The 23,443-nt window shown below is 45.7% G+C and overlaps 1 protein-coding gene across 4 annotated transcripts in view; it reads right to left on the reverse strand.

The window, feature by feature from the left end:
* The window catches only part of DCAF17 (DDB1 and CUL4 associated factor 17), a 443,011-nt gene that overhangs the window by 86,446 nt on the left and 333,122 nt on the right, over positions 1–23,443 (reverse strand). The window lies entirely within an intron of this gene.

The following is a 23,443-nucleotide window of genomic DNA, read 5'->3' on the forward strand; positions in this document are numbered from 1 at the left end:
GCCCTCACCTTTGGCTCGATCTTCAATGCGGGAGCGGTCCTTTAATGGCCGGTAGAGTTAAGGCTATAATGAATAATTTGCACACAAGAAAAGGAAACAAGTAGTTAAAGTGAAATAATAAAGGGATTGAGGAGTTGAGAGAGGGAAAAAAGGAAACAAATGGTAATAGGTGGTAAATGGGCGACAAAAGTACATCTTTTCCACTATGGGTGGAGAACATGAGTAAAATTTACAAAGGAAACATACGTAAGATATTTTAAAAAAATTTTATGTTTAAAAAAACTAGATAAGCTGGAAACATGGTGTTCTCTAGTGAAAGGGAGTGAGAGTAAAAGGGGAAGTGCGAAACATGGCTAAACAAGTGCAAATGCCAGGCATATGTTCACAACCCTGTTTGGAGTTCAAAGGGTCACTTATTTTTAGAAAGTCTGTTGTTTTGGTTACTGCCTCAAACTGGTCTGCCAGTAGGTTCCTAGATATTTCCTTGTAATGTTAGATGCAGGATACTTTCATTACTCTATCAACTATACTCTTTTATATACCTGATACTAGTCCCTGTAGAAGAAGACATGGTGCAGATCTTAGTTCTGTGTTCGATGAGAGGCAACGTGCTTATTGTATGTTTTTTCTTTTGCAAAATTCAAGAGTATTGAAGTCTTTCGATGGTGCACAATTACAGAGATGGGTGATGTAAAGCTTGATAAAATCCAGTACCCTAAAGATAGATCTTCAGGAATTGTTTAAGCAATCCCAGGTTTGCTCCTTGATTCTAAGATCGTTGAGAAAGAAAAAGCAAACAATAAAAAATACTGAATTGTTTTTAACTACTTGCAATTGCTCTAGACGCATTTCATTGATGTTTTTTGTTGGCTCAATGAGCTCCCAAAGGAGTGCATCTAGTGTTATCACTCGTAGTGGCTTTTTAGGTCTCACCTCTGAGAGAGCATGTGCTGTTGCTTGCGATGAGGTGCTGTTTCATCAAAAAATGCCCGCCCATTTCTTACCTTTGGTTGGCTTCATTGTTACTCTTATTTTCTTCCTTTTTATAAGTGACCGTGCATCAACATGGGTCGGATTCACTGGGCTTCACTAGGTCTTCAAGTTTTTGTTGTCTTCCCTAGAGCTTGGACCAAGTACTGATTGTTTTTGTTGATTAATGTTCTTCTGTGGCGCTTGCGCTCAGATTGTGGTACTTTTTTTCCCGCTTTTGCTTTCAAGACAACTTGAAACCATCAAAGTTGAAGCTCCGGCTTCCCAGTATTTCCAAGAGCTGAATACAAATAATGCCCGAAACTTACATTTTGGCCGTCTGTCGCTTTAATTGATGATGAAGTTGTAAACATTCTCCCTTTGTTTAGGACTTGAGCCATACAGTATGCGTTTTTCCAAATTACAGTTTACTGTGTGTCACATTTACTTATTTCCTCGCTATAATTTAAAAGGTGTTTTATTCATCATCAAAGATTTCAAAAGGTTCATGTTTAACCCTTTCCTCGCTTTCCCTTTACTCACCGCATAACCCTAAACTCAACCCTATCTCCCTTTACTTCAACCCACCTCTGAACCCAAACTTCATCCCAACCACCCTTTATCTCAACCCATACCCAAATGCTGAAATCACCTTTAACTTCCTTTACCTCTCCCTAAATCTTAAAATCGCCGTTATCTCTCTTTACCCCTCACTGAACCTTAAATTCAACTCTCTTTACCGCTAATCAACACTGAACCCTAAAATCACTGTTGCCCTCCTTTATTTCTACCTACCTCAGAACCATAAATGCACCCTTATCTCCATTTACCTCTACCCATCAGATACCTAAATTCACCCTTACCTCCCTTTATCTCTACCCACTCCTGATCCCTAAAAATTACCCTTACCTTCAACTCTACCCACCCCTGAACTCTAAAATCACTTTTTAGTACAATAACATATAAAGTATGCTATTTAAAGAAAAAATACCTGCATGGTAAAGTAATGCGAGGTAAAGGTATAAGTACTTAACTGCCTGGTGGTAAAGGCTGCTGCTTCCGCTCAGGCAGGACACAGTCACAACCCCTCTTTAAACACTCTTTAAACACTCTCCTACTGTCACACTAGCACCCTTAAATATGTTGGGTGCACTGCTGGTTGTGTTATCCCCTTCAGTTTGTTTGGTGGGCACCTTCATCTCTTTGACAGTTTGCACTCTCCCTCCCTCCCCACGCCCTATACTTTAGGTCTAGCCTGAGACAGAGCATGTACTGTAGCTTCAAAGACATTTTGAGGACTTAGAGCCCGCCCATTGCTTTCCACTGGTTGGCTTCATCGTCTCTCTCATTTCTTTGCTTCTCTTAGGTCAGTGAGTGCTGGCTTCACTTCCTTTTTGGGTCTCGTCTAGGCAGTGCTTTGGCTGTGTCTTCGAGACATGCTGTATTCAGGATTTGTGCATAAAGCTCCGCCCACTTTCCAACCATCTTTTTTAATTGGCTCCTGACCCTGTCCTTGGTAAATGGCGGCTTTTCATTGGTCAATAGGCTTAATAGTCCCTCCTTAGTATAGCCTTGTCTCTTCGAGTAACCTCCGATGAGGACACCCCGTTACATGTGTTGTTACTCTCCTAGGTTTAAATGACAGCCTCAAGGCACTATTTTCCTAGAAGCATTCAGGCAAGACACACTCTTGGTCCTAAGCTAGGCGGGCAGTGGTTACTTCGCGTACAACCGAATACGAAATTAATGTAATAATTCTTTTGTCACATTTCAAAACTACTAATTGTATATATGGACATAGCTATTTGAATGTACTCGTAGTACTGTCTTGCATGCAATGCATTACGGGTAGGGTGGATCTACCATATCTTCTGCAAGGTGCAGTACCATATCTGACCAAAAGAGGTCTGTAGTGCTGGTGCCCCGCTCACTAGGAGCCTCTGCAGCGGTGTGCGGTACTGCACCTAGACATGCAGTGTTGGTGCCTTGCTCACTAGGGACCTCTAGAAGCAGCTTGCGGTACTGCACCTAGACATGCAATGCTGGTGCCTTGCTCACTAGGGACCTCTAGGAGCAGCTTGCGGTACTGCACCAAGACATGCAGTGCTGGTTCCTGGCTCACTACGCAAGCATTTGCAATGCACCAGGTATCGCATTACTGAAAGTATGAGCTATTGACATTGCATTATTATTTGCAACGCCAATACCCCAAACTATCAGTAATGCGAGACCTATTGCTTTGCAAATGCTTGTTGTATGCTTGTTCTTGCTCTGGAGCATGGCTAAAGTATTACTTCCCTTGACCAGTGTTCTTCTACTGTTCACCGCTTTCAGAGGTACTTTTTTCCCTTCTACTTGCACTCCCTGTCCAGTCTGCCCTGCACTCTCCTTGCTTGCCCTGTCTGCCCCACCTACTTCCCTCCTTTCTCACTTGTCCCCTCCTGTCCCACCAGAGAAAAAGCACCCAAAAGTCCCTCCAACTGATTTGACGATGCTACAAAAATGCAGACCACGCTGTGCCCCGTGCTCTGCATAGTCTTTTTGGCACTGTCTTCATGTAGGGCCAACACAGCGAACTTCAGATTGGAGGTAAGATAATTAAACACGTGTCTTTTCCCCCTTGAATGCCTTTATGTATTTGCAAGTTCCAGATATTACAGCCATGCCATGATCCTTCTCGAATTTGACAACGGAGACCACTTTAAGTAGTTCACATTACTCGTACCCGTTTATAGATAGTGGTTATCATTTATTTTTTATGTTGTTGCTTAGTTTATGTTTTGACAAACAGCCTCAGCCTTCGGCTCACACTTCCTTCCCCCATTAAAAAAACCTTCTATATTAATGTGTATTTTAATTTCTTACTCGTTTACATTTGAAGACAAGGTGCTATTGTCATTTGTTCTTGAAAGGTTTTTATTGTGAAGGAAGAGAATAATCACATATTAAGAAAAAGGATCACTCCTCTCATGGTCAGCGCTGGCCGCGTCATAGCACCTTATTTTTCTAACTTTCAGCCATGCTGTACAGCAGACACGCTGCTGTATAACATGGCTAAAAGACATTGACAAAGTTAATAGCTAATGCATAGGCAAGACTGATTGGCTTTGCCAACATTTTTTTTTTTTTTTTTTACTGTCAGACCCCATACATAAGTTTCATTTTGCCATTTCCTAGTGGAAGATGCAGTAGAACAGGACCAGCAGACTGGATCATGTCCAGAATTTAAGTTGTGTGGATGGGTGGGCCTTCACCACTGGGGTCCGGAACTCATTTTTTATCATTATACTTTCAATTTGAGGAAATCAGAGACAGAAAAGTTGAGGGAACAAAGAAGAACGACAAAGATAGAAAAGCCGTGCTCTTCACAGAAGGGTGAAGAGCAATGCTTAATTCTAAATTAGATTTAAGTGAGTTTGGACTTGTCTGTGGAACTAATAATTGTTTCCTATTGCCAAGCAGAGAGGGTGTTTTCGTTTGAAAAGAGATAACTGAAGGGTTATACTACAAATTACTGACAGCAAAACCTTTTGCTAGACTAGAGGTAGCAGTGGTCCCAAACATTGTCTACACATCATTAGGAGACAAAAAACTAAACTTAACTTTGGCGTGTACTAGAAGGGAGCGTTGGAGAGCATTTACTTCTCACGAAGTTCCAGCTGCTAAAATTTGGCCATCAGTAGAAAATGTAGATTAATGCTAAACAAATATGTATTTTAAGATGCTAATTTAAGACAATGCTGACATGCCTTTAATCAGAAGAGCTTCATTTGGTTAAAATTCAACATCACTATTAATTAGAACATGTGTAATCCACCTACTACATTTAGCAGAGGAAGAACTTTTGGAATGTTCCCAAAACGTTTCTCAGTAGATGCATAGCACAAATGTGTTTGCTTTATGTCAAACGAGTGAAATCATTGATTTTTCAAGAGAAACCGAAAGGAAATGCAGATGTCTTAATTATGGGATGTGCAATATGTAACCACAAATTGTATACGGACATTCAAGATATACACATTACTGTGAATTTCCGCAGTGACTATTTGGGCCGATACTGGAGACCTAACTAACAGTATCACAAGCACTGAAAACCAACATATTAGCATGGTATTTGAAAGTCTTTGCACTGGAGCTGAATGAAACAAGCATTTTCAATGCAATAAGTCTCGCATTTACGAGAGTTTAAGCTATTGGCATTGTAAATGACAATAGCTTAAATTCTAGCAAATGCAAGACCTATTGCATTGCAAATATTTTTTGTTTACAAGAGCCCCATGCCGCGCTTTCACGTTAATAGTGGCTGCGCCCCTTTCTTTAGACAAGCTGCCTCTAAAGAAAAGGGCGCGGCCGCTATTAAAGTTAAAGCACGGTATGGGGCGCTTTTACAAAAAAAAGCATTTGCTTGGAGGCTGTAATTAAATTGTACCGAGTAACAACACACGTAAGAGGGCCAGTCCATATGGGAGGTTACAAGATGAGATAAGGCGGAACTACTAAGCCTATTGACCAATGAAAAGCCACAGTTTACAAAGGACAATGACACAAGCTAATGAAAAAATATGGGCGGGGAGTGGGCGGAGCTTCAAGTCCATACCTGAATACAGCATGCCTCACAGAGCAGCGCATGCGCTGTCCAGGCTCGACCTAAACAGCCTATTTCTGGCCATACGATTTCCCGAAGTATTTGTATTTCGGTTGGGTGGAGGATAATTACCGGTCTGTAGTAAAACTTAAGCTACCATGCTCCAGTACCCATATGAATATATGAACCATAAAGCACCCTCTCTCCTCATGCTCATGACACCTGATGCGTAATTAATCAATTGGCTGTAGTTGCTGACAATCATAGGGCATTTTTGTAAGTACGGTGGAAAGGAATACGTTGTTCTACTGTACAATAGCTGGGGTGTGTACATACCAATATATAGTAGAAAAGAAAAAACTCACGGATTCTGGCCTTTGATATAGTCCACAATAACAGAATCCGCTTGTGAGGAGGACACGATTATTACATCAACTATCATCAAGCTCACATTTGAGAAAATAATTATGGTTAAGGTGCTTGATTTTTATTTTCAAGGCATAGGGTCGATATCGCATTGATACCCTAAGATGCTTCCCTGCCATGATGTACTGACACCGGCCTTCAGATGCCCTGCTGCCAAAACAATATGACAACTTACACTCAAGAGAAACAAACACAGAGGGTGCTAGGAACTTGTACTTGGAATGACCTTAAACATGAGCTTAGAGCTCTACCCAACCTAGGTTTTTGAAGAAAAAGTTGACAAGATTCCTGCTCTACAAAGTCTTTAGAGTATCCATAAGACTCAATGAAATTATCTGGCTACCGTTAGCAAATGGACTGCCCCCTGCTTCTCACATCCCAAAAATCTAATAAGCCAACCCAAGGACTGAGGACCATCAGCAAGTCTATCAACGTCCCACCCAACTTAAGAAATTCTTATTTCACAAATAAACTGCTTCTTTCAACTATCCGCCAAGCTCCACCAGGAACATTGGTTGTGGACTACCTCATTTCAGTACCGCGGGCAAAGTGACTCAAGGTAGAGGTTCTGATTCACCAAGTTAATCAAAATACAAATGTTAGATATTATACATCAAATTACATAATATTTGAACTACATTTACAACTTTATAAAAATGCAACAAACTAACACAAGACGGGGAGGACAAAGCTGTCCTCTCACCCAATATGACAAACTCACTATGGTTACATTACCATATCAATAGAGGAATCCACTTTGAGTGCCTTCAGTCCAAAATGTTTCTGGGCAATATTGTAATTTTGGGTGTTTCCAGTACAATAGGTGCCCCAGAGTTAGGATATAATTTTTTTACATTTATAGAGCAGCTCAAAGCCACTGTTTTGGGACTATATTGCTGCTGAAATGTAATATTCAGCACCAAGTGCTACTAATGTTGCATGAAATTTGCAGTCTAAAATTATTTTACAGTTCCCTGTTTTAGATTCAAATATGGCAGGCATGAGGCATATTTTTCTCTGAGTGTTGACAGCACAGCTCTCAAGGATACATTCTGTTAACAATTGCAGAGAGTGAGCTTTGGTTGGGAGGCCCTTAACTACTAGATACTATCAAGACTGAAAAAGCAACTGAACAGTGAGAGTCCTGGGTTAGAACAGTTAATAAGAACAAAAAAGAAAGGTAGAATTTGGAAGTTTGGAGTATCACCAATAAAATAGCAAGTGAAGTATTAGACCTGGCATCCTTAGGGTGGTCTTCCCCCAATCCTTTTGGTTGGCATTATGACTCCGAGCACTTTACCACTGCTAATCAGTGCTAAAGAGCATGGGGTTCTTCCTAAATATTTGTGTAATTGGTGTATACATGATTGACATATTTAATTTACTTATAAATGTTAAGGGTATACCATACACCCAGGGCCTGTAAGTTAAATGCCACTAGTGGGCCTGCAGCACTGATTGTGTCACCCACAAAAGTAGCCTTTAAACCTGTCTCAGGCCTGCCACTGCAGGGTCTGTGTGTGCAGTTTACTGCCACATTGACTTGGCATTTAAAACCTTATTGTCAAGCCTTAGACTCGCCTTTTTATTACATAAAGGTCACCCCTAAAGAAGGCCCTACGTAGCCCTAAGGGCAGGGTGATATGTAAGTAAAAGGTAGGACATATACCTTTATATTTTGCATGTCCTAGTAGTGACAAACAGCCTATTTTGTTTTTCATACTGCAAGGCCTACCCCTCTCATAGGGTAGCACTGGGAATTCCTAAAAAATCTTTTACGCTGTAATTCCTGATCAGAGACAAGTAGCTTCTTGATGTTTCATATGTTTGGAAAGGTACTGATAAATCCTACTTACTGGTGAGGTTGGATTTAACTTTACAATTTTAGAAAAGCTCCTTTTAGAAAGTGGACATTTCTCTGCTCTTACTGCTCAGTGTGCCTGACAGCCTGTCTCCGATACACATATATAGCATATATAAACACGGTAATGAGTGGGAATGAATTGAAAGATCACCCTAATAGAAAAAAAGAATTAATCTCTATTACTGGATGTCACTATCCAAGCCAACATTACTATATGATTCTAAAGTCACAAGCAAACACCAATTCCAACTATCCGATGTTATTTATCGGTCAAACACACACTTACTACATTCACAAAACACCGAATTTTAAAAACAGGGAACTCCCCTATACAGTCGGAGTCTTCCTATGAGGATCCTTTTTAAAATAAAATGAGAAGTTTCGTAAAAACAAAACGGGATATAATGTATAAGTCCTGTCTATTGTTAGACCTTCACTGGTTTATATAACTCACCTTGTTCATTTCACATTATGCAATCGTAATTATTGAGGTATCTTTCAGATGTTCCTCTTGTATGGGCTAGGGAATTTACAGTCTCAGTTCAATAAAGCAGAAAACTTTCACCCCACGATTTTTAATGGTTTTGGCCTTCCCTTTCAAGACTATTGGGTGGAATATCTGACTGCCTCAAGGTGTGTGAGTTGAGTATTGGAATATAAGTTCTCCAGGAGTTATTGTTTTTCCATAAGATTATTAGTACCCTGTCTCTTGGAGTAGAGGGGTCACTCTAGTTTTCTTCTGCAATATTCAATAGTCCTTAGCAGTCCATAAAGAAGGTAGTCCAATACAAATACACACAAGGGGAACAACAGAACCCTCAAACATCAGTAGTGTGTGTCCAAATTATATGCACACTGTAATGATAATTAAGAATCACATAGTAATTACAAATGGCAGTGGTGGTTTGATTGGTAGCACATCTATTCTCTTTGTGCATTCAATGTATCCGTCCGAGTATTGGTGCCCCTCAAGGTTACAATTACTGCACCCCACTACCTAAGGTGCCAAAAACTGGAGCCCAATAGGACCCAGTGAAAGCGCAAAAATAAAAATATAAACCTCAGCACTCTAATTCAATTATTATATCAACTCATATAGTTATTTAGCACAGATCAATTCAAAGTATCAGCAGGACATCAATTCAGTTCTTGCTGTATCAATTTAATATGAATATATTATAAAAATCTTAAATCACAAAATTCAAATTTAAAACACAATAACAGTGTGATTGGGAATAGACAGCTTGGTGTGTGTCGGAGTCTGACCCTCCACGGACCGAATCCAACCCGAGGTGACGATGCAACCCCTTCTTTGCCATTTCAGCCACTGGATTGGCAGACTGCCTCAGCTGGACCGACACACCTCCCTGTTGCTGGCAGCTTGCCCTTTACGACCCGGGAGGAACCGCCCGTGACGAGCGTTTGGGGGCGGAGCCACGGAACGCCGTTGCCCAATAAAGAATGGCCAACAGAGGAAGAAGGCGGAAGTATCCCGAAGGAGGCAGGCGTGGAGCGAGCGGAGGAGAAGACGGAGAAAGACCCGAAGACCGAGCAGACGATCGTGGAACCAAAGGTCGGCAAGCCAGGAGGCCAACGGACCGGCTCGTCGCCCAGCCACTCCCCGGGGGGGACGTGGCTCACCCAGGTGCGGCAGCGCTTGCGAGGGCCGTGGGAGGCGGGTAGGGAGTCCGGAAAGCCTGGGTAAAGTGAAGCCTGCTTCTGCGTAGCTCGTGCTTAACATAGAGAACAGAGCAAACCCCACTCTCCTTGTCTTGGTGACGGACCCCCCTCCCTCACATACTCCTCCCTTAGGTAACCTGGTGGAAACCTCCTCACCTCCTCTTCCCTGACACGAGTGAGAGAGGCCAAAATATTGAGACGTGTCTTCTTTCTTTCCTCTTAATGCCCGGGAGTCCTTGCTGATACCCAAGCCTTACACCGGAGAGCTGACCCGGAAGAGAAACCCATTTGGAAGAGAGACCTATTTTGCTGAACGAGGACTTACACTGGAAGAAGTGACTCTGTGTTTTGTTTGCTCCCTACTACGTCATAATAAAGAATACCTCAAGAAAACCCAGTCGCTGTTGGGTCTCTTCTTCACCCCTCGACATTTGGTGGAGAATGCGGGCACTTTAGCCTCTTGCATCAGAATTCCCCATGGAGAGTTTAATTCAACATATCGTCGAGGGCCAGAAGAAGCTCGAATGGGCTGTGGAGCGTCAGCTGACCTCCGCTCAGGCCGATAGAGACACATTTAGAGACCTTATGAAGGCTCAATTGGAGACCCTGATAAAAGTAGCAGAGGAACCGGCCTCAACCTCTACGGGCCATAGGTTATCCAAGGGCGTGTCCGCCCTTCCTACTGTATCGTTACAGAAATACGTGCCCGGAGAAGATCCGGACGCGTTCCTATTGAATTTCGAGAGGGCTGCCCGGGCCTCAGGCTGGCCTGTAAGCAAATGGCCGTTTTTCTTGGCTCCTCTTTTGACAGGGGAGGCACAAGCGGCCTATCAGGTGGCAAATGCTGGTGGGGTCACCCCCTATGAAGACATTAAGACCCTCATATTAGACCACTTAGGCATGGACACGGAAGCCTATCGATTACGGTTCCGGAAGGAAAAGGGAACCCCTGCAGACACTCCCAAAACCCTCTACTATAAGCTGAAGCTGGCAGCAGAGAAGTGGTTAAAACCAGCGGAGCGATCAAAAGACGAGGTCATGGGGGCGGTAATATTGGAACAGTTTCTGGACGCTCTACCCTTCTCGACGCAAAGGTGGTTGCGACAACATGCGAACCTCACGGCTGAACAAGCGGTGGAATTAGCAACTGCCTTTTCTCGTGCACAGCCCCGGACCTCTCCTTCGGAACCTGAGAAGCCGAGACCAGCTCCTGCCCCGAGGAAACCCCTAAGACCTATCAAAGAACCGGAGAAAATACAACACCAAAGAGGCGAACCTCCTTTTAGATCCGCCCAGTGTTTTGATTGTGGGGAGTGGGGCCACAGGGCCCGTTTTTGTCCACGCAAGAAGACAGAAGAGCCTATGGACGTTAGTTACCTTCCCCAGAACCTCATGTATACAGCTGAGATGGGAACCTCCTTTTACGTAAGTTTCTATCTGAACGGAGTACAAGTCAAGGCTCTTCTAGACTCCGGTTGTCGGCAGTCCGTGATACGGGCTTCCCTCGTGTCCCCTTCTCAACTTCTCCCTGGCAGGAAGGTCCTCATCCGATGTGTACACGGAGACGTCCGTTCCTATCCTGTAGCACGGGTTACCTTACAACCGTGTAGAGGAGTTCCTTCATCAGTGGTGGTTGGGGTCTTAGACACTTTACCCGAGAAATTGATCATAGGTACCGACAATCCCGCCTTTCTCTCGTTCTTTCAACAGATACTACACGACAAAAAGGCATCCTCCTCAAAAAAACCCGTCCATGGTGCACTCTTAACACAAGAACCTTGGGTGTCGGATAGGGATTTTCGTTGGGCACAAAGCAACGATGCTTCCCTCGCACATGCTTGGTCGGAAGCCCGACAACCCGCAGGCCGGTCCTACCCTACCTTCCAAATCACTAACGATTTGTTGTATAGGATACCGGGGCCTGACGAACACCCTCAGCTCTTGGTCCCTCAAGACTTTCGCGAACAAATACTATTCTTCGCCCATTCCCACCTCCTTGCTGGCCATATGGGGGCCGAGAAAACCACACAGGGACTCCTACGTCTTTTCTACTGGCCCGGTATATACGCCCAAACCAAGAAGTACTGCAGTGAATGTCCCATCTGCCAAAAAACGAATCCCTATACACCCCCACAGGCCCCTCTACAACCTCTGCCTATAATAGGTCAACCCTTCGACAGGGTAGGAATGGACCTCATTGGACCCCTTCCCCGCTCCCGGAAGGGATTTCAGTACGTGTTGGTATTGGTAGACTACTGTACCCGTTTTCCGGATGCATTCCCCCTCCGAGCACCCACTACCACCACCATCTCGGATAAACTGATTGAGTACTTCTCTAGGGTGGGATTCCCCCGACAAATCCTAACAGATCAAGGCACCCCATTCGTCTCCAAGTTGATGGCCCAGATATGTAAAACCCTAGATGTACGACATATAAAGACCTCGGTGTACCATCCTCAAACCGATGGCCTTGTCGAAAGGTATAACGGGACCCTGAAGCTCACATTAAAAAAACTCTTGTCGGGGGAGGGAGAGGATTGGGACCGCCTGCTTCCCCTTGCCCTTTTTGTTATCCGGGGTCAAGTCCAGAGTAGTTTAGGGTGTTCTTCGTTTGAACTTCTTTACGGGAGACAACCCCGGACACTTCTGGAAATGACCAGGGAAGCCTGGGAAAAAGGACAAAATGATACACAAGACATGCTAGAATACACCCAACAACTGCGGGCGAAAATAGGTAAACTTCGGGACTTAGCCCACGCCAAACTGGATAGAAAACAGACCCTGCAAAAACAACAGTATGACAAAGGGAAAAAGCTACGAACCCTGTGGGTGGGGGACTGGGTGTTAGTCTGTATACCCTCTTCCCTTTCTTCCGTTAAGACGGAATGGAAAGGCCCCTTTGAAGTCATTAAAACCCTAGGAGCCACCACCTACCATGTCCGCCTGGGTCCAAGAAAGGTTCAGACATACCACATAAATCTCTTAAAAAAATGGCTGGGACCCCCACCAATTCCTAACCAGCTGGTACAGACCCTACCCCAGGACCTCTGCACACTCTCTCGCCTACCCATTAACGAAACCTTGACCTCACAACAAAGGGAGGAGTTGTGGCAAACACTAACAGACTTCCAAACCCTGTTTTCAGACCAGCCTGGGAAAACCAACCTTCTTGAACACAGTATCGAGACAGAAGCAGGGAAGATAGTTAGACAAAGACCATATCGGCTTCCCGCCTCCCGACAACAGGCGGTTTCCGATGAAATACGACAGATGTTACAAACGGGAATCATCCGTCCCTCAACTAGTAACTGGAATTCTCCCATAGTCCTGGTACCAAAACCCGACGGGTCGATCCGGTTTTGCATTGACTTCAGACAAGTAAATGCCATCTCAAAACTGGACGCATACCCCATACCTCGAGTAGACGATCTAGTAGAGCGACTGGGGGAGGCCCGTTATATCACTACACTCGACTTAACAAAGGGTTATCGGCAGGTACCCTTACGGGCCTCGGACCAAGAAAAGACCGCCTTCTCCACACCTGACGGTCTTTTCGAGTTCACGGTCCTTCCCTTTGGGTTACACGGGGCACCCGCCACATTTCAGAGGTTGATGAACACCATACTGAAACCTCATCAGGCCTTTTCCTCTGCATATCTGGACGATATCGTCATCCATAGCCCTACCTGGGAACGCCATCTAGAGGACATCCGCAAGGTCCTAAGCTCCCTCCAGCAGGCTGGGTTACATGTCAATGCCAAGAAATCCCGAGCCGCTTTCCATAGGGTACGCTATCTGGGGTTCGTTATAGGCGATGGGTGCATCGAACCCCAGGACGAAAAGATCAGAGCCATTCAACAAGCCCCCTTGCCAACAACGAAGAAGGAAGTTCGGGCGTTCCTGGGTTTGTTAGGATACTACTGTAGGTTTATCCCCCGTTACGCAGAAATTTCCGCTCCCCTTACTGATCTCCTACAGAAAAACACTCCGAAAACTGCCCTATCCACACCCTCCCTTGCTGTACGAACGGCCATTCATGAACTAAAACAGGCAATCACCAGTCATCCCATCCTCATCTCCCCGGACCACTCCCGACCCTTTGTCCTCCAGACCGATGCCTCAGACGTGGGAATAGGAGCTGTACTGTCCCAATCCACCAGGGAGGGGGTCGAAAAACCTGTCCTGTTCATTAGTAGGAAGTTGTTTCCGAGGGAACGGGCCTACCCCATTATCGAGAAGGAATGCCTTGCCATTAAGTGGGCCGTGGACAAACTCCAATATTACCTGGAGGGTACCCATTTCATCCTATATACGGACCATGCACCCTTGGTATGGATGAGCCGAAACAAGGGTAACAACCCGCGTGTCATGAGGTGGTTCTTGTCCCTCCAGCCATATTCCTTTGAGGTGCGTCACCGTAAGGGTCTCCTCAACGCCAACGCTGACTTTCTCTCTCGCATGCCTCTCGTCCCCGATCGGGACGATGCTGGGGTGGGGGTGTGTCGGAGTCTGACCCTCCACGGACCGAATCCAACCCGAGGTGACGATGCAACCCCTTCTTTGCCATTTCAGCCCCTGGATTGGCAGACTGCCTCAGCTGGACCGACACACCTCCCTGTTGCTGGCAGCTGGCCCTTTACGACCCGGGAGGAACCGCCCGTGACGAGCGTTTGGGGGCGGAGCCACGGAACGCCGTTGCCCAATAAAGAATGGCCAACAGAGGAAGAAGGCGGAAGTATCCCGAAGGAGGCAGGCGTGGAGCGAGCGGAGGAGAAGACGGAGAAAGACCCGAAGACCGAGCAGACGATCGTGGAACCAAAGGTCGGCAAGCCAGGAGGCCAACGGACCGGCTCGTCGCCCAGCCACTCCCCGGGGGGGACGTGGCTCACCCAGGTGCGGCAGCGCTTGTGAGGGCCGTGGGAGGCGGGTAGGGAGTCCGGAAAGCCGGGGTAAAGGGAAGCCTGCTTCTGCGTAGCTCGTGCTTAACATAGAGAACAGAGCAAACCCCACTCTCCTTGTCTTGGTGACGGACCCCCCTCCCTCACATACTCCTCCCTTAGGTAACCTGGTGGAAACCTCCTCACCTCCTCTTCCCTGACACGAGTGAGAGAGGCCAAAATATTGAGACGTGTCTTCTTTCTTTCCTCTTAATGCCCGGGAGTCCTTGCTGATACCCAAGCCTTACACCGGAGAGCTGACCCGGAAGAGAAACCCATTTGGAAGAGAGACCTATTTTGCTGAACGAGGACTTACACTGGAAGAAGTGACTCTGTGTTTTGTTTGCTCCCTACTACGTCATAATAAAGAATACCTCAAGAAAACCCAGTCGCTGTTGGGCCTCTTCTTCACCCCTCGACAGTGTGGCAATTCTTCCTTTAGAGCGTTGAACTGGCAGCCGACGTGTGTTTCGTTTCCTGGAAACTTTTTCAACCACCCATGCCGGTTACAATGCTATGTTTTGTCCTACTAATAATTGCGGCTCATGTGTTTTTCACAAGAATACAATTGCTTCAATAAATGTTTGAAAAGCCAATCTGTACCTTTCTTGTCTCTCCCTTGGGAATGCCTGAGTAACAACGAAAGGGAAGCTCTGTTTCTACAATTTCCTCAGGGCATTACAGTGGTCATGTTCTCAGGTTGCAGATACCATCTGTTACCCTGGTAAGGTTAGGGGTTTAGATGGGGCACTGTTGAGCTAACTAGGAATTGGACCAACATACACTGATGATATGAGTAGACTCCGTCCCCATATTTTAACTGTTATGTTGTCCAGATACATAATGTTACTGAATTTGTAGGAACCATATGACAATGGTTAATTCATTGTGATGTAGTGTTCTTGAAAGATGTGAGTCTTCAACTTGTTCCTAAATTGGAGCAACCTGGTGCGGTCCTGATGGATATGGTGATGGTGTTCCAGATCCAGGGTACTTAGTTGGAAAAAACCTACTGTCTTGTTTTTCCTTTTTTATATGACTTGGCCTTTGGATTTGGTTTGTGGTGTGCCCCAGTTCCACATAGTGGACCAACAATAGTGCTCCAATTGTTTTGCAGTTAATCCAACTTCTCTGTTGTAGGACGCACCTTTTAACCTTTTTGATTGGTCTGTCCAACAGAAATTTTCTGACATGGACACCAAAACGAATAAACAACATTTGGGAATTACAGTTGGAGAAAGCATTCAAGGTGTGTGACATATTGGCATGAACAAAGACTTTAGTTTAATTGCACAGATTACAAGCTGTACATTGCCCACACTTGAAATGCCCTTTGATGGGTGGAAGGGCCCATTGTGATAGAATGTTGGGAGCTGTAGTGGTTGGTGAAGCTGCTATGAGGAGTCTGATTTTGGTGCAGGGGTCCCCTTTGAATGAGCAAAGTGGTAGGTCTTTGTGTTGGATAATGTCCTTGATTAAATACTAACGTTTGAAAATGATGCTGCATGTGGCATTACTGTCAGTATTGTAAGTGCTCACAAAAATCAAATGACCTTCTGTATTAGTGTGGGTTTTGGAAGTGAGCAGGTGTTCTCTATGAGTACACCAAACTCTTTTTCTTGATCTTTTGAGTAAGTAAGGCGGATATCCACTCTCTGTTAGGCTTGAGATCAGCAAATTTGATTCTCGAAATAAATATTCTTTTCTGTAGCAATTCCTGCACAACCTAAGGAACAGGCAATAGGGAAGGTTATCTTATAGGCCTCTGGGATGGTGACTGGTACACATCAAAAGGGAGTTTATTTCACTTGGTTTCCTGAATAGAAAAATATACAATACCACATTTTAAGTTTTAATGGTGAAGTCAAGAAATGTAATGTGAGTTACTGTATTCTGATGTGAATTGGATGTCAGTGGAACAAGAGCTGATCCATAAGTAAAAGTCTTGTAGTGTGATGCTTATGCCTTCTCATATGAGAAAAACATCATCGGTGTACCAGCACCAAAAGGTGATATTTGGCCCATAGCGATTTGTGTTGTTGAATAAAAATGTGTTATTGTAGTCAACCATGAACTGATTCACCAAGTCAGGGGCGAAGCCTGCTCCCACTGCCATGTTGTTGAGCTATTAATAATAAAGTGTCAAGAAATAGAAAATAGTTCAGCTGAGAGCCATTTCTGTCAAATCGACTAAAAATTAAGTGGGTACACAGTGCAGCTGTTCTTTTGTATCCAGGGTTTTTCTTACCACCCTCGGGCTTCTTGATATGTAATATTAGCATATAGCGCCTGTATATCCATGGTGACAAGGATTTGGGTAGAGTTGTTTAATGGTTTTTCTTCTATCTGTCTCTCATGTAAGACTGTGTGGGCGGAACAAATGGCTTAAAAAAATGACAATAAATGAGTGCATGGGTTCTAGTAGAGAAACATAACCCGATAGAATGGGGTGACCAGGGTGACTGGAAAGGTTCTTATGTATTTTTGGAAGGGTGTGGAATACCAGAGTCCTGGGATGGGATGTTTTCAGGAATCCGTGCCTATGTTGCAAGAGAAATCCTGAATCTAATCCAGTGTCAATGAGATTTTTGATGAGGGTTCTGACCTCAGAAGTGGGATCACTACTAATCTTAGTGTATTGTTTCTCTACAGATAGTACCTCCACACTGTAAGCCTCTTTATCTTTATCTATAAGCTGAAGCTGGCAGCAGAGAAGTGGTTAAAACCAGCGGAGCGATCAAAAGACGAGGTCATGGGGGCGGTAATATTGGAACAGTTTCTGGACGCTCTACCCTTCTCGACGCAAAGGTGGTTGCGACAACATGCGAACCTCACGGCTGAACAAGCGGTGGAATTAGCAACTGCCTTTTCTCGTGCACAGCCCCGGACCTCTCCTTCGGAACCTGAGAAGTCGAGACCAGCTCCTGCCCCGAGGAAACCCCTAAGACCTATCAAAGAACCGGAGAAAATACAACACCAAAGAGGCGAACCTCCTTTTAGATCCGCCCAGTGTTTTGATTGTGGGGAGTGGGGCCACAGGGCCCGTTTTTGTCCACGCAAGAAGACAGAAGAGCCTATGGACGTTAGTTACCTTCCCCAGAACCTCATGTATACAGCTGAGATGGGAACCTCCTTTTACGTAAGTTTCTATCTGAACGGAGTACAAGTCAAGGCTCTTCTAGACTCCGGTTGTCGGCAGTCCGTGATACGGGCTTCCCTCGTGTCCCCTTCTCAACTTCTCCCTGGCAGGAAGGTCCTCATCCGATGTGTACACGGAGACGTCCGTTCCTATCCTGTAGCACGGGTTACCTTACAACCGTGTAGAGGAGTTCCTTCATCAGTGGTGGTTGGGGTCTTAGACACTTTACCCGAGAAATTGATCATAGGTACCGACAATCCCGCCTTTCTCTCGTTCTTTCAACAGATACTACACGACAAAAAGGCATCCTCCTCAAAAAAACCCGTCCATGGTGCACTCTTAACACAAGAACCTTGGGTGTCGGATAGGGATTTTCGTTGGGCACAAAGCAACGATGCTTCCCTCGCACATGCTTGGTCGGAAGCCCGACAACCCGCAGGCCGGTCCTACCCTACCTTCCAAATCACTAACGATTTGTTGTATAGGATACCGGGGCCTGACGAACACCCTCAGCTCTTGGTCCCTCAAGACTTTCGCGAACAAATACTATTCTTCGCCCATTCCCACCTCCTTGCTGGCCATATGGGGGCCGAGAAAACCACACAGGGACTCCTACGTCTTTTCTACTGGCCCGGTATATACGCCCAAACCAAGAAGTACTGCAGTGAATGTCCCATCTGCCAAAAAACGAATCCCTATACACCCCCACAGGCCCCTCTACAACCTCTGCCTATAATAGGTCAACCCTTCGACAGGGTAGGGATGGACCTCATTGGACCCCTTCCCCGCTCCCGGAAGGGATTTCAGTACGTGTTGGTATTGGTAGACTACTGTACCCGTTTTCCGGATGCATTCCCCCTCCGAGCACCCACTACCACCACCATCTCGGATAAACTGATTGAGTACTTCTCTAGGGTGGGATTCCCCCGACAAATCCTAACAGATCAAGGCACCCCATTCGTCTCCAAGTTGATGGCCCAGATATGTAAAACCCTAGATGTACGACATATAAAGACCTCGGTGTACCATCCTCAAACCGATGGCCTTGTCGAAAGGTATAACGGGACCCTGAAGCTCACATTAAAAAAACTCTTGTCGGGGGAGGGAAAGGATTGGGACCGCCTGCTTCCCCTTGCCCTTTTTGTTATCCGGGGTCAAGTCCAGAGTAGTTTAGGGTGTTCTTCGTTTGAACTTCTTTACGGGAGACAACCCCGGACACTTCTGGAAATGACCAGGGAAGCCTGGGAAAAAGGACAAAATGATACACAAGACATGCTAGAATACACCCAACAACTGCGGGCGAAAATAGGTAAACTTCGGGACTTAGCCCACGCCAAACTGGATAGAAAACAGACCCTGCAAAAACAACAGTATGACAAAGGGAAAAAGCTACGAACCCTGTGGGTGGGGGACTGGGTGTTAGTCTGTATACCCTCTTCCCTTTCTTCCGTTAAGACGGAATGGAAAGGCCCCTTTGAAGTCATTAAAACCCTAGGAGCCACCACCTACCATGTCCGCCTGGGTCCAAGAAAGGTTCAGACATACCACATAAATCTCTTAAAAAAATGGCTGGGACCCCCACCAATTCCTAACCAGCTGGTACAGACCCTACCCCAGGACCTCTGCACACTCTCTCGCCTACCCATTAACGAAACCTTGACCTCACAACAAAGGGAGGAGTTGTGGCAAACACTAACAGACTTCCAAACCCTGTTTTCAGACCAGCCTGGGAAAACCAACCTTCTTGAACACAGTATCGAGACAGAAGCAGGGAAGATAGTTAGACAAAGACCATATCGGCTTCCCGCCTCCCGACAACAGGCGGTTTCCGATGAAATACGACAGATGTTACAAACGGGAATCATCCGTCCCTCAACTAGTAACTGGAATTCTCCCATAGTCCTGGTACCAAAACCCGACGGGTCGATCCGGTTTTGCATTGACTTCAGACAAGTAAATGCCATCTCAAAACTGGACGCATACCCCATACCTCGAGTAGACGATCTAGTAGAGCGACTGGGGGAGGCCCGTTATATCACTACACTCGACTTAACAAAGGGTTATCGGCAGGTACCCTTACGGGCCTCGGACCAAGAAAAGACCGCCTTCTCCACACCTGACGGTCTTTTCGAGTTCACGGTCCTTCCCTTTGGGTTACACGGGGCACCCGCCACATTTCAGAGGTTGATGAACACCATACTGAAACCTCATCAGGCCTTTTCCTCTGCATATCTGGACGATATCGTCATCCATAGCCCTACCTGGGAACGCCATCTAGAGGACATCCGCAAGGTCCTAAGCTCCCTCCAGCAGGCTGGGTTACATGTCAATGCCAAGAAATCCCGAGCCGCTTTCCATAGGGTACGCTATCTGGGGTTCGTTATAGGCGATGGGTGCATCGAACCCCAGGACGAAAAGATCAGAGCCATTCAACAAGCCCCCTTGCCAACAACGAAGAAGGAAGTTCGGGCGTTCCTGGGTTTGTTAGGATACTACTGTAGGTTTATCCCCCGTTACGCAGAAATTTCCGCTCCCCTTACTGATCTCCTACAGAAAAACACTCCGAAAACTGCCCTATCCACACCCTCCCTTGCTGTACGAACGGCCATTCATGAACTAAAACAGGCAATCACCAGTCATCCCATCCTCATCTCCCCGGACCACTCCCGACCCTTTGTCCTCCAGACCGACGCCTCAGACGTGGGAATAGGAGCTGTACTGTCCCAATCCACCAGGGAGGGGGTCGAAAAACCTGTCCTGTTCATTAGTAGGAAGTTGTTTCCGAGGGAACGGGCCTACCCCATTATCGAGAAGGAATGCCTTGCCATTAAGTGGGCCGTGGACAAACTCCAATATTACCTGGAGGGTACCCATTTCATCCTATATACGGACCATGCACCCTTGGTATGGATGAGCCGAAACAAGGGTAACAACCCGCGTGTCATGAGGTGGTTCTTGTCCCTCCAGCCATATTCCTTTGAGGTGCGTCACCGTAAGGGTCTCCTCAACGCCAACGCTGACTTTCTCTCTCGCATGCCTCTCGTCCCCGATCGGGACGATGCTGGGGTGGGGGTGTGTCGGAGTCTGACCCTCCACGGACCGAATCCAACCCGAGGTGACGATGCAACCCCTTCTTTGCCATTTCAGCCCCTGGATTGGCAGACTGCCTCAGCTGGACCGACACACCTCCCTGTTGCTGGCAGCTGGCCCTTTACGACCCGGGAGGAACCGCCCGTGACGAGCGTTTGGGGGCGGAGCCACGGAACGCCGTTGCCCAATAAAGAATGGCCAACAGAGGAAGAAGGCGGAAGTATCCCGAAGGAGGCAGGCGTGGAGCGAGCGGAGGAGAAGACGGAGAAAGACCCGAAGACCGAGCAGACGATCGTGGAACCAAAGGTCGGCAAGCCAGGAGGCCAACGGACCGGCTCGTCGCCCAGCCACTCCCCGGGGGGGACGTGGCTCACCCAGGTGCGGCAGCGCTTGTGAGGGCCGTGGGAGGCGGGTAGGGAGTCCGGAAAGCCGGGGTAAAGGGAAGCCTGCTTCTGCGTAGCTCGTGCTTAACATAGAGAACAGAGCAAACCCCACTCTCCTTGTCTTGGTGACGGACCCCCCTCCCTCACATACTCCTCCCTTAGGTAACCTGGTGGAAACCTCCTCACCTCCTCTTCCCTGACACGAGTGAGAGAGGCCAAAATATTGAGACGTGTCTTCTTTCTTTCCTCTTAATGCCCGGGAGTCCTTGCTGATACCCAAGCCTTACACCGGAGAGCTGACCCGGAAGAGAAACCCATTTGGAAGAGAGACCTATTTTGCTGAACGAGGACTTACACTGGAAGAAGTGACTCTGTGTTTTGTTTGCTCCCTACTACGTCATAATAAAGAATACCTCAAGAAAACCCAGTCGCTGTTGGGCCTCTTCTTCACCCCTCGACAGTGTGGCAATTCTTCCTTTAGAGCGTTGAACTGGCAGCCGACGTGTGTTTCGTTTCCTGGAAACTTTTTCAACCACCCATGCCGGTTACAATGCTATGTTTTGTCCTACTAATAATTGCGGCTCATGTGTTTTTCACAAGAATACAATTGCTTCAATAAATGTTTGAAAAGCCAATCTGTACCTTTCTTGTCTCTCCCTTGGGAATGCCTGAGTAACAACGAAAGGGAAGCTCTGTTTCTACAATTTCCTCAGGGCATTACAGTGGTCATGTTCTCAGGTTGCAGATACCATCTGTTACCCTGGTAAGGTTAGGGGTTTAGATGGGGCACTGTTGAGCTAACTAGGAATTGGACCAACATACACTGATGATATGAGTAGACTCCGTCCCCATATTTTAACTGTTATGTTGTCCAGATACATAATGTTACTGAATTTGTAGGAACCATATGACAATGGTTAATTCATTGTGATGTAGTGTTCTTGAAAGATGTGAGTCTTCAACTTGTTCCTAAATTGGAGCAACCTGGTGCGGTCCTGATGGATATGGTGATGGTGTTCCAGATCCAGGGTACTTAGTTGGAAAAAACCTACTGTCTTGTTTTTCCTTTTTTATATGACTTGGCCTTTGGATTTGGTTTGTGGTGTGCCCCAGTTCCACATAGTGGACCAACAATAGTGCTCCAATTGTTTTGCAGTTAATCCAACTTCTCTGTTGTAGGACGCACCTTTTAACCTTTTTGATTGGTCTGTCCAACAGAAATTTTCTGACATGGACACCAAAACGAATAAACAACATTTGGGAATTACAGTTGGAGAAAGCATTCAAGGTGTGTGACATATTGGCATGAACAAAGACTTTAGTTTAATTGCACAGATTACAAGCTGTACATTGCCCACACTTGAAATGCCCTTTGATGGGTGGAAGGGCCCATTGTGATAGAATGTTGGGAGCTGTAGTGGTTGGTGAAGCTGCTATGAGGAGTCTGATTTTGGTGCAGGGGTCCCCTTTGAATGAGCAAAGTGGTAGGTCTTTGTGTTGGATAATGTCCTTGATTAAATACTAACGTTTGAAAATGATGCTGCATGTGGCATTACTGTCAGTATTGTAAGTGCTCACAAAAATCAAATGACCTTCTGTATTAGTGTGGGTTTTGGAAGTGAGCAGGTGTTCTCTATGAGTACACCAAACTCTTTTTCTTGATCTTTTGAGTAAGTAAGGCGGATATCCACTCTCTGTTAGGCTTGAGATCAGCAAATTTGATTCTCGAAATAAATATTCTTTTCTGTAGCAATTCCTGCACAACCTAAGGAACAGGCAATAGGGAAGGTTATCTTATAGGCCTCTGGGATGGTGACTGGTACACATCAAAAGGGAGTTTATTTCACTTGGTTTCCTGAATAGAAAAATATACAATACCACATTTTAAGTTTTAATGGTGAAGTCAAGAAATGTAATGTGAGTTACTGTATTCTGATGTGAATTGGATGTCAGTGGAACAAGAGCTGATCCATAAGTAAAAGTCTTGTAGTGTGATGCTTATGCCTTCTCATATGAGAAAAACATCATCGGTGTACCAGCACCAAAAGGTGATATTTGGCCCATAGCGATTTGTGTTGTTGAATAAAAATGTGTTATTGTAGTCAACCATGAACTGATTCACCAAGTCAGGGGCGAAGCCTGCTCCCACTGCCATGTTGTTGAGCTATTAATAATAAAGTGTCAAGAAATAGAAAATAGTTCAGCTGAGAGCCATTTCTGTCAAATCGACTAAAAATTAAGTGGGTACACAGTGCAGCTGTTCTTTTGTATCCAGGGTTTTTCTTACCACCCTCGGGCTTCTTGATATGTAATATTAGCATATAGCGCCTGTATATCCATGGTGACAAGGATTTGGGTAGAGTTGTTTAA

This window comes from Triturus cristatus, chromosome 3_1, assembly GCF_964204655.1.
Source record: "Triturus cristatus chromosome 3_1, aTriCri1.1, whole genome shotgun sequence".
NCBI classification, from domain to species: Eukaryota; Metazoa; Chordata; class Amphibia; order Caudata; family Salamandridae; genus Triturus; species Triturus cristatus.